This window comes from Stegostoma tigrinum, chromosome 12 (assembly GCF_030684315.1).
Source record: "Stegostoma tigrinum isolate sSteTig4 chromosome 12, sSteTig4.hap1, whole genome shotgun sequence".
NCBI lineage: Eukaryota > Metazoa > Chordata > Chondrichthyes > Orectolobiformes > Stegostomatidae > Stegostoma > Stegostoma tigrinum.
The window spans coordinates 21,220,663-21,233,752 of NC_081365.1; positions in this window are offsets into that span (position 1 = coordinate 21,220,663).

Consider the following 13,090-nt stretch of genomic DNA (forward strand, 5'->3'; position numbering starts at 1 on the left):
GCATTAGCTGACGTCCTGGATGCATATGTTATTGGGCATTCCTCTCCATTGGGCCACCTATGACCTAATACTACCCTGCCACTGTACAGGGAGGCTGCGCATGTCAGTACCAGATCTTGCTTGGGATCATAGTGTGCCAACACTTTACAGGATGATAGCTGTTCCTTCATGTCCCAAGGCTGACCCTTTTTTAAGAGTTGATGCTAAGGTGCCAGGATGGAGGTCAGGTTATGTATGAACTTTCTGTAATTCTTCACCAGCCTAAGGAAAAGCCTAAGCTGCAGTACAGACATGGAAGCCGGGGTACCTTTGATTGCCCTCACTTTGACTTCCAACAGGTGTAACCCGACCTTATCAACTCTGTAGCCCAAGTGGGTCACTTGGAGTGCCTGAAACACCCATTCTTCCCTTCAAAGGCATATGCCCGTCTGCGAGAAAAGTCTAAGGACCATGTCCAAGTTCTCTAAGTACTCATTATTGGTCTTCTCTCTTATTGGCGCATCATCTGGACAAATGGTGACCTGGAGCAGACCTTGTAAAATGCTCTCCATTGCTGAAAAATTGCACAAGCTGACGTTGCCCCAGATGGCAGTTTCGTGCATTGGTATAAACTCTTATGGGTATTAATTGTAGCACTCATCAGGGAATCCTCATCTAACCGCAATTGCAAGTATGCATGCCTCACGACCAGCTTTGTGAAGGACAGTCCCTCTGCCAGCTTTGTGTATAAATCCTCTATATGAGGGACATGGGATTTATCCAGCTGTGAAAAGTAGTTTACCATTGTTTTAAAATTCCCTGAAAAGTGAACGAGCCCGTCAGACGTCACAATCTGTACAACCTGTGCTGCCCATACCACAAACGACTGATTTGGTGATTCCTTCACTTTCCAGCCTTCTGATTTGTGCCTGTTTTTCTTGTAAGGCAATTGACACTGGGTGGGCCTTGCAAAATCATGGAATTGCTTCTTATTCAACATGCAAGGCCTTGGCTCCTTTGATAATCCCCAGACCTTCCTGAAACACTGCTGGGTATTTAATTAGGATTTTGCTAATGCCGACATTTTCTTACTGAAAAATGTTCAGCCAATCTAGGTGAATCTTTCTCAAACAATTTTGCCTTATCAAGCTTGTGCCCAAGCATTTTACTAAAATCAGTGGTAACTGAACCAGCTGCTTCTCATAAGAGATTGGAACCAAATTTGTATCCTTAATCTGTAAAGGTTCCCCAGTCTAAGCCAGGTCTTGAGCAAATGTGAGGGTTGGAGTCCAGAGTGAATTTTTTTAAAGACTGGTTCTCCGAGTACTGGCTGCACTGGTCTTGACTTCTATTAGAACCAGGTGATCATTTAATCAAACATTAATTTTGATTGGTTCTGATTTGGATACTGTCTGAGGGGAGGCGATGGTCTGCTGGTATTATTGCTGGACTGTTAAACCAGAGACCCAGCTAACATTCTGGGGACCTTGGTTCAAATCCCGTCATGGAAGATGGTGGAATTTGAATTCAATAAATATCTGGATAAAGAATCTACTGATGACTGCGAATCCATTGTCGATTATTGGAAAACCCATCTGGTTCACCAATGTCCTTTAGAGAAGGAAACTCCTATCCTTACCTGGTCTGGCCTACATGTGATTCCAGACCCACAGCAATGTGGTTGACCTTTAACTGGCTTCTGGGCAATTAAGGATGGGCAATAAATGCTGCCTAGCCAGCGATGCCCTCAGCCTGTGAATGAATAAAGGGAGAAAAAGGTTAGCTGCTCCAAGTCAGATGTCAGTGGACTTTCCAGGGTGTGGACTCTCCTGGATACTGGCCATTGTGTCTTCTTACTCAATTTACGTCTGTTGGGACTCTTTTGCTGTTTTGAATCTGTATATCAACAGCAACTCCAATAGCTTACTGACTTGAATTCTGAACAAAATATTAACTGCCTGGCTGAGGCTATGCTTTGTTTTGGGGTTTTGTTATGGGCTGATCTAGAGTCGCATTGTTTAGGATGTGTTCTGAATAACGTTAGGTAATTATCTTCACTGAAGGGGTGTTCCCCCAAGCTCAGTCAGACTGGCAAGATTGTCCACTTCCATCAGAATTCCCTGCAACTTATATGGTCCACTTGCTGCATTTTCCAATGATAAAGCCAGTTGCAGTTTCTGTTTGAAGTCCATTTCGGCTTCAGCTAGTAAGCACTTTTGTGTGGTTACAACATTAATCCATCTTTTGTCACCATGGAACTAACTCCACAGAGGTCAGTATCCCAACACCAAGCCACACTTTATTTACATGTGGAGAGTCCTTGACACTGATCCAGCTCCCTAAGAGCTAGCCATTAGAATGAACTGTACATCTCCTGTTCCTATTTGTCAGCCAGCGCTCCTTGATTGGACTAGATCAACAGCCCCAGTCAGGGAACTCATATTCTATGAAGTCTACCTGGCTGACCTTGTCACAATCACTGCAAGATGGAACCCTAATGGTGTTGTGGTAGGGAAGAGGGCAGAAGTATGGACATATATTGGCCACGGCTGAGGGCCATCTCAACCATGGTGGTTGGGAATCAGTGGTTGAGGAAAAAGGTAGATGTTTCTGAGGTCCCTCCCCCTCAAAAGCTGGAATCATCAGAACAGATGTGATAGAGATGGAGAAACTGGGAGAATGTAGTTTTTACAGGAAGCAAGGTATGAGGATGTGTATTCAAGGTAACTGTAGGAGTCAGTAAGTCTGTAGTGGTTTTTGGTGGCCAACTTATTGCCAGATATGGAAACAAAGATGACAAGGAAGGGGAGTGAGGAGTCAGAGATGGACCAGGTGAAGGTGAGAGGAGGGTGTCATTGGAAGCAAAATAGGAAAACTTTTCCAATTCTGGATGAGACAGAGGGAAGCAGCACTGATGACATACCGAGAAAGCATTGTGTGACTGCCCCGAGTAGGATTGGAACAAAGAGTGTTCCATGAACCCCACAAAGAGAAAGGCATAACTGGGGCCTATGTGGGTGTCTGAGCGGGTTCTTACTGTGTCAACACCTCTTGATAATGCTGTTTAACCACACATTGCGTAACTTTTCTGGTGATCAAGAGGTTCACTGAGTGGGTAGTAATTGGCAGGTCAATTTTGCTGTGCTTTTTGCAAACTGTACCTGAGCAATTTTCCACATTGCAGGTGGATGTCAGCACAGTAGCTGGAAAAGCTTGGTTGGGGGTGCTGACTACAGGATTATAGTGATCTCTGTACACGTCCCCCTGATTCAACCTTTATTGCAGAAAAGAATACTTAGACATCATGCATTCTTGTATTAAAATCCATCTACTCCAAATTCCTCCACTCATGCAGCCTGCCAATAGCTTGAATTTCATGGAGAGAAATAGCCTGTCTTTAGCAACAATGTGCTGTTGGAATCTAAATGACCAGAAAATAGAACTTCTGGTCCTCAGTGGGTAGCACTAGCTGGGCCAGCTAGCTGGCCTATCCCTGACTGACTATATGTAATTAAGAGTCAGCCACATTCCAATGGGTCTGGAACTACATGCAGATCAAGCCAGGTAAGCTTAGCAAATTTCTGTTTTTATAGTGAACGAAATGGGATTTTACAACAGTTGACAGAGATTACATGGTCAGCATTAAGCTAGTTTTTTATTCTATCTTTTTTTAAAATCAGTTTCAAATTTTACCACTGTCGGAATTTGAATCCATGTGCCAAAAACATTACTATGGTGTTCTGGATTACTAATCCATTGATTCAGACACATTGAAAATAGGAGCAGGGATAGACCAATTGGCTCCTCAGATCCACTGTGCTATTCAGCATAATCATAGGGCTAATCCGCTATTGCAATGTCACACTCCCACACTCTCCCTTGTGCTCCTGAGATGCTGCTTGGCTTGCTGTGTTCATCTAGCCTCACATTTTATTATCTTGGATTCTCCAGCATCTGCAGTTCCTATTATCTCTAGAAATCAATCTATTTCTTTATGAAATAATTCTGTGATATCACAAACACAGTAGTAAAGAATTCCCCAGATTCAGCAACTATGGCGGGAAGAAACATCTCCTAATCCCATTCAAAATGTTTTACGTCACCTCCTGAGACCCTGGTCCCTTATCCAGAGGGCATTTCAGAGTCAACTATATTGCAGTGGGTTTGAAGTAACATGCAGGCCAGACCAAGGAAGGATCACAGATTTCATTTCCTAATGGACATGAGTGAACCAGATTTTCTCAACAATCAGCAATGGTTTTATGATCAGCAGATTCTTATTTCTAGATTATTGTTGAATTTAAATTCCACCATCTGCCATGGTATGATTAGGATTTATGTCCCCTGAATATTACCTGAATCTGGATCAGTAGTCAAGCGACAATACCACTATGCCATCTCCTACTCCACTATAACCACAATAATGCCTTATAAGGGACTTTATCAAAAGGTTTCTGAAAGTCCAATCACACCACACTCACTGGTTTTCCCTAGTCTATTATTCCAGTTATATCCTCAGAAACCTCCAACAGCTTTGTCAAACACAATTTCCTTTTCATAAATTCGAGGTGGTTTTGTGTAATACCATTGGTATTTTTGTCTTGTAATCATATCCTTAATAGGAACAGGAGTAGGCCGTTTGACCCTTAAGCCTGCTCCACCATTCAAGCGATCATGGCTGATTATGAAGCTCAATACACTAATCACACCCTCCCCCGTATTCCTTAATCGTTTTAGCCACAATAGCTATGTCTACTTCCTTCTTGAGAACACATTCTTTTGGTATCAACCACTTTCTGTGATAGCAAATTCCACAGGCTCACCATTTTGGGTGAAGAAATCTGGGAACATTATAGTTCGAGTACTATAGATGGGTCAGTTTTTGTCCAGTGTGTGCAGGAGGGCTTCCTGACACAGTATGTAGATAGGCCAACAAGGGGCGAAGCCACATTAGATTTGGTACTGGCCCGGTGTTAGATTCAGAAGTAGGTGAGCACTTTGGTGATAGCGATCACAATTCTGTTATGTTTACTTTAGTGATGGAAGGGGATAGATGTATACCACTGGGCAAGAGTTATAGCTGGGGGAAAGGCAATTATGAGATTAGGCAAGATTTAGGGAGCATAGGATGGGGAAGGAAACTGCAGGGGATCGGCACATTAGAAATGTGGAGCTTATTCAAGGAAAAGCTCCTGTGTGTCCTAGATAAGTATATACCTGTCAGGCAGGGAGGAAGCTGTAGAGTGCGGGAGCCGTGGTTTACGAAGGAGGTGGAATCTCTGGTCAAGAGGAAGAAGAAGGCTTATGTTAGGATGAGAAGTGAAGGCTCAGTTAGGGCACTTGAGGGCTATGAGGTAGCCAGGAAAGACCTAAAGAGAGAGCTCAGAAGAGCCAGGAGGAGAGATGAGAAGTTGTTGGTGGATAGGATCAGGGCAAACCCTAAAGCTTTCTATAGGTATTTAAGGAATAAAAGAATGACGAAAGTAAGATTAGGCCTAATCAAGGATAGTAGTGGTAAGTTGTGTGTGGAGTCAGATGAGATAGGGGAAGCGCTAAATGAATATTTTTTCAACAGTACTCACTTAGAAAACGACAATGTTGTCAAGGAGAATACTGAGATACAGGCTACTAGACTAGGCGGGATTGAGGTTCACAAGGAAGAGGTATTAGAAATCCTTCAGAGGGTGAAGATAGATAAGTCCCCTGGGCCGGATGGGATTTATCCTCGGATCCTCTGGGAAGCCAGGGAGGAAATTGCTGAGCCTTTGGCATTGATCTTTAACTCGTCATTGTCTACAGGAATAGTGCCAGATGACTGGAGGATAGCAAATGTGGTTCCCCTGTTCAAGAAGGGGAGTAGAGACAACCCTGGTAATTATAGACCAGTGAGCCTTACCTCAGTTGTTGGTAAAGTGGTGGAAAAGGTTACAAGGGATAGGATTTATAATCACCTAGAAAAGAATAAATTGATTAGGGATAGTCAGCACGGTTTTGTGAAGGGAAGGTCGTGCCTCACAAACCTTATTGAGTTCTTTGAGAAGGTGACCAAACAGGTAGATGAGAGTAAACCGGTTGATGTGGTGTATATGGATTTCAGCAAGGCGTTCGATAAGGTTCCCCACAATAGGCTATTGTACAAAATGTGGAGGAATGGAATTGTGGGAGATATAGCAGTTTGGATCGGAAATTGGCTTGCTGAAAGAAGACAGAGGGTGGTAGTTGATGGGAAATGTTCATCCTGGAGAGCAGTTACTAGTGGTGTACCGCAAGGGTCGGTGTTGGGTCCACTGCTGTTTGTCATTTTTATAAATGACCTGGATGAGGGCGTAGAAGGATGGGTTAGTAAATTTGCAGATGACACTAAGGTCGGTGGAGTTGTGGATAGTGACGAAGGATGCTGTAGGTTGCAGAAAGACATAGATAAGCTGCAGAGCTGGGCTGAGAGGTGGCAAATGGAGTTTAATGCAGACAAGTGTGAGGTGATGCACTTTGGTAGGAGTAACCGGAAGGCAAAGTACAGGGCTAATGGTAAGATTCTTAGTAGTGTAGATGAGAAGAGAGATCTCGGTGTCCATGTCCACAGATCCTTGAAAGTTGCCACCCGGGTTGACAGGGCTGTTAAGAAGGCATACAGTGTTTTAGCTTTTATTAATAGAGGGATCGAGCTCTGGAACCAAGAGGTTATGGTGAAGCTGTACAAAACTCTGGTGCTGCCGCACTTGGGGTATTGTGTACAGTTCTGGTCACCGCATTATAAGAAGGATGTGGAAGCTTTGGAAAGGGTGCAGAGGAGATTTACTAGGATGTTGCCTGGTATGGAGGGAAGGCCTTAGGAGGAAAGGCGGAGGGACTTGAGGCTGTTTTCATTAGAGAGAAGAAGGTTGAGAGGTGACTTAATTGAAACATATAAAATAATCAGAGGGTTAGATAGGGTGGATAGGGAGAGCCTTTTTCCGAGGATGGTGATGGTGAGCACAAGGGGGCATAGCTTTAAACTGAGGGGTGAAAGATGGAGGACAGATGTCAGAGGTAGTTTCTTTACTCAGAGAGTAGTAAGGGAATGGAACGCTTTGCCTGCAACGGTAGTAGATTTGCCAACTTTAGGTACATTTAAGTCGTCATTGGATAAGCATATGGACGTACATGGAATAGTGTAGGTTAGATGGGCTTGAGATCAGTATGACAGGTCGGCACAATGTTGAGGGCCGAAGGGCCTGTACTGCGCTGTAATGTTCTATGTTCTATGTTCTAATCTCAGATCTAAAAGGTTTAGCCCTTGTTCTTCAATTATGATACCTGATTCTGGATTCCTACACTGTTGGGAACATGCTTCCTGCATCTAACCTGTCTAATCCTATTAAAATTTTATAGGTTTCTCTGAAAGCCCCCTCACTCTTCTGTACTCCAATGAATACAATGCCAACTGACTCAAGCTCTCCTCATACATCAGTCCTGCCATCTCAGGAATCAATTTGGTAAACCTTTCCTGCACTCCTATAGCAAGAACATCCTTCTTCAGATTAGGAGATCAAAACTGCCCACAATATTCCAGGTATGGCCTCAGCAATGTGCCATATAACTATAGCAAGACATCCTCGTTCCAGTACTCAAATCCTCATGCTATGAAGATCAACATACAGCTTGTCTTCTTTACTGCCTGCTGAACCTGCATACTTACCTCCAGTGACTGATGCATGAAGACACCCCAATTTTGTTGAACATTCCCCTCTCTCAATTTACAGCCATTCAAATAGTAATCTGTCTTCCTATTTTGGCTACCAAAGAACAACCTCGCCATTCTAGATAATACTCCATCTGCATCTGTCCACACAATCGGCCTGTCCAAATCAATTGTAAAATCTCTGCATCCTCCTCACAGCTCACCCTGCAATTCTAGCTTTGTGTCATCTGTAAATTAGTAGATATTACATTTAGTTCCCTAATATAAATTATTAACATGTATTGTGAATTGCTGGGGTCCTAGTCATGATCCCTGCGATACCTCACTAGCGACGGCCCACCAATCAGAAAAATACCTATTTATTCCTACTCGTTGTTTGCTGCCTGATAGCCAATTTTCTATCCATCTTAATACACAACCCCCAATCTCATGCGCTTTGGGCTTACATGTTACTCTGTTATATGGTGCTTTATCAAAAGCCTTCTGAAAGTCCAAATAAGCCACATTATCTGGCTCCCTTAATCAACTCTACAAGTTACAGCTGTGAAAAATCCAGCAGATTTGTTAAGCATGATTTCTGTATTGTCAATCCATGCTGTGTCTGATTCTGCCAGTTTTCTAAGTGCTCCACTAGAAAATCCTGGATAACGGACTCAAGCATCTTTCCCACTATTAATGTCAGACTTACTGGTCTATAATTCCCTGTTTTCTCTTGACCTCCCTTTTTAAACAGTGGGGTTGTACTAGTTATTGTCCAATCTGCAGAACTGTTAGAGAATCTAAAGAATCTCGGAAGATAACCAGCAATGAATCCATTCTATCTAGGGCCATGTCCTTAAGTAATCTGGGATGCTGATGATCAGATCCTAGGATTTATCAGCCTTCAGTAACAGACTCATTTTCCCGACTAACAATGTTAAGCCAACTGGGCGATAATTCCCAGCTTTCTCCCAATGTCCTTTTCTGATCAGTAGGGTTATATTATGTTTGGGCAGCACAGTGGCATAGTGGTTAGTACTAGAGATAATGGGAACTGCAGATGCTGGAGAATTCCAAGATAATAAAATGTGAGGCTGGATGAACACAGCAGGCCAAGCAGCATCTCAGGAGCACAAAAGCTGACGTTTCGGGCCTAGACCCTTCATCAGAGTTCTCTGATGAAGGGTCTAGGCCCGAAACGTCAGCTTTTGTGCTCCTGAGATGCTGCTTGGCCTGCTGTGTTCATCCAGCCTCACATTTTATTATAGTGGTTAGTACTGTTGCCTTACAGTGCAAAGGACCTGGTTTTGATTCCAGCTTTGGGTGACAGTCTGCTTGGAATTTTCATATTCTCCTTGTGTCTGTGTGGGTTTTCTCTCGGTGCTTGGGTTTCCTTCCACAGTCCAAGAATGTGCAGGTTAGTTGGATTGGCCGTACTAAATTGCCTGTGGTGTGCAGCCTAGGTTAGCCATGGTAAATGAGGGGTTACGGGGATAGGGTAAGGGTCTGGGTAGAATGTTCTTTGGAATGTTGGTGTGAACTGAATAGGCCAAATGGCCACTTTCCACACTGTAGGGATTCTATTTACCATACTCCAATCTGCTGGGGCTTTGTAGAATCTATTGAATTTTGGAAGATGATAACCATCTACTATTTCCGTGACCATCACCTTTAGTTTCCTGGCATATAAATGATCAGGCCTGAGTATTTGAGATAACAAGGTGTAGAGCTGGATGAACACAGCAAGCCAAGCAGCATCAGAGGAGCAGGATGGCTGATGTTTCCTGAAGATTTATAAGCTTTCAGTCATGCTAATTTTACAGCCCTTTTTTTAATAATACAAATTTACTTCAAATGCTTCCTCCCAAAAGACTTTGGCTTCCTTCGCACTTATGGAATTTTTTAAATGTTTTCTTCTAATTGTTTTAAAACAAAAATAATTGTTTAATAGTTGTGCCATTTCCTTTGTTCTCCATTACTAATTTTCCTATTTTTAGACTGTTGGGACCTACATTTGCCTTCACTAATTTGTTTTTCTTTTTACATATTAGTAAAAGCTCTTAGACTCCGCTTTTATCTTCATTGCAGGTTTACTTTCCAACTCAATTTTCCTTCTCTTAATCAGCCCCTTTGTCCTCCTGAACTGAATTCTAAACTGCTTGCAGTCCGCTGGCTTGCAACTTTTTATCGCGACTTTACATGACTCCACTTTGGATCTAATATTATTTTTAATTTATTATGTTCAGCAGGATTGACTGACTTTTCCTGTCATGTTCTTTTAGCCAAATGGAATATTTAGCCACTGCAGTGGATGCATTCATTCCTCAAATATCAACTATTGCTTATCCATTGTCATGCCTTTTAATAATGTTATCCTGTCTATCACAACCAATTTACCATTCATACCTTCATAGTTTCCTTTATTTGGATTTAGGACACCAGTTTTGGGTTAGACTGCTTCACTTTCTATCCCAAAGAAGAATTCTATCATGTTACAGTCACCTTTTCCTAAAGGACCTCTCAGAGCAAAATTATAAATTGATCTGTTCTCATTACAAAAAAAACAAAATCTAGAATAACCTGAGTTTGTTCCTCAGTATACTGGTCTAAAAATCAATCTTGTACATATTCCAGGAATTCATCCATCTGGTATTGTCGCAAGTGCAGCTTCTGCACTCTATATATAGATTGCTATCACCCAGTATTGTATTCCTGCTCAAGTTCCCATTCCCTTGTCACTGTAGTTAAACTCTCCTCCACATTAGCGATTGCCCCTGCAAAAGTATTGATCCTGGTACAGGTCTCATCTTCTCCAGATTTTGTCTCAATGCCTCAAGAATCTAATTGTTATGTCTTAAACATTTTGGAGTACTACATTCAATTCTGGTCTCCCTGCTACTGGAAAGATGTTGTGAAACTTGAGAGAGTTCAGAAGAGATTTACAAGGATGTTGCCAGAGTTGGTGGATTTGAGCTACAGAGAGAGACTGAATAGGCTGAGGCAATTTTCCCTGGAGCATCAGAGGCTGAGGGAGGCTTAGACATTTATCCAAAACTAGAGGGCAGAGGTTAAAGGTGAGAGGGAAAATATTTAAAAGGGATCTAAGGGGCAATATTTACATGCAGAGGGATGGTGAGTGTGTGGAATGAGCTGCCAGGGAGGTGGTGATGGCTGGTACAATTACAACATTTAAAAGGCATCTGGGTGCTTATATGGATAGGAAAGGTTTAAAGACATGTGGGTCAATTGCTGCAAAATGGGATGAGATTAATTTGAGATATCTGGTTAGCATAGATGAGTTGGACCAAGGTTTTTCTTTCCATGTTTTATGTCTCTATGATTCCACCACAATGCTCACCATCTTTCGTCACAACTTTATTGGCAGGCAGATCTAACATTCCCAGCAGTACCAGAACCTAGTATTAGATGCCGCTGAAACTGCACGTAGGTCCCTGCAAAGAAGGCCACCATGTCATCAGGTTCCTGGAGACTTGGACAAAGAGGTATAATGGAGCCTGAAGTAGGATGCAATGTGGGGGAACAAATTTTGGAGGCCAAGCAGAGTATCAGCAAGGAGATGAAATTTTTTTCTGGTGAAGGGGCACCCCCAATATGTAGCAGACATCCTCTTGTTAAAATATGTTAAAATGTTTATTAAATCACCTTCCAAACATGATATTTGTAGTACTCAATAGGAAAACACAGCACAAGTCTCTTTTCTGTCACAAACACATTTGTTCACTTGATGCATCAGCTGTATTAATCTCTCAATGTTTAAGTAGAGTCATAAATGTGATTCTTAAAGGAGAAGGAAAAGTGGAGGGATCGTATGGAAGCCATAATCAGAGGAATGCAGTGTGGGAGCCAAAGTAGGTTAGTGAGCACAGAGATGGTAGATGAGCAATATGACGGTTAAATTTAACTGCAGACTTTGGAAAACTCCAACATTGGGACCAATGGGTGTTCCAGGCCCACACTTGCCAGCAAGGAAATAGTCTCACTTAAATGTAAGAAAGGAATGAATGAGAATTTTGGTACTTAATGGGCTGAGGCAAGAGAGCTGCCAACCACTGTTACGGAAATTAAAGTAGGAGTCCTTGTGATGCCTTTGGAATCTGAATTCTTTGTCAAATATCATGGAGAATCAGAGATTTGAACAGTCAGTTTCAACTTAGGACAGTGGTTGGGCAAGAGGGTGGACTTGGTGCCCAAGGTGCAGCAATTTGGAGAACCAGTTTTCATTTGCTCATGCAGTCACGAACAGCAGACATAACTTTAATTCTCATAACAAGGTCAAAAGAACTTTAATGCAAGAACACCAACAGATTTTAAGAGAACACTGCAGGTTCTTAAAAATATCAATTTATTTACTTGTATTTTGAAGTGCCACGTGAACAAGCACAAAAGAGGAAAAGTTCAACTCAACCTTGGAATTAGAAGAGCTTGAACCCTCATGAGATAGTTACTTGGATTGGCATGAAAAAAGTAATACTATGTATCAATTTTTTTATTTTCTGACTTGCAACATTGGAAACATTCACATGCTTTTTTCAAAAAAAGAAACAAAAGGAGTCACCATCATAGATTTCAGTAAAAATATTAGGTTTACAATTGCTTAGAAACATTTTGAGCAAAATTAAAAATATTTGATGGTCATGAATCAGAATATAGTAACTGCATCAAAAAAGGCATCAACACTTTGCTTTATACTTTAAAATGATCAGGATTATTATAGGCTTCGACTTCATAACCATGTCCAGTCGCTGTTCATTATGATGGAATTCTCCATTTCCAAGTCTGAAACTGATGCCAAGTAAAGGTTGTCATCCAGGTATCCAGCAACAGTGATGTTATCAAGTCAGCACCAACACGTTTTGCCCTTCCATACTAAAACTGTCTTCACTTATAAGATCAGTATCTCTCTACTTCATTCCTATTCATGTAATCATCCAGGTGTTTCTCGAATGCTGCTATTGTGTCGGCTTCCATCACTACCTTTGGCAGCACATTCCAGGCACTCACCACCCGCTGTGTGTAAACACTGCCTTGCACAACTCTGTTAAACTCCACCCCACCCCCCCCCATAACTTGAACCTGTGCCCCTATTAATTGACCCCTCCACTCTGGGTAAAAGCCTCATTCTTTCCACTCTATCCATGCTATTGACAATCTTATAAACTTCTATCAGGTTGCCCCTCAACCTCCTGTGTTCCAGTGAAAACAAACTCAGTCTATCTAACCTTTCTTCAATAGCTAAAGTCCCCCATCCTAGGGCAACAGCCTAGTAAACCTTTTCTGTACCCTCTCCAAAGCATTCACATCCTTCTGGGTAATGTGGTGACCACAGCTGTATGAAAAGTACTGAATATAACTTGTTACTTAATAAAAGAAGAGCCCATGGTGTTGGGGACAGTATATTAGCATTGATTGGAGATTAGCAAACTAATAGAA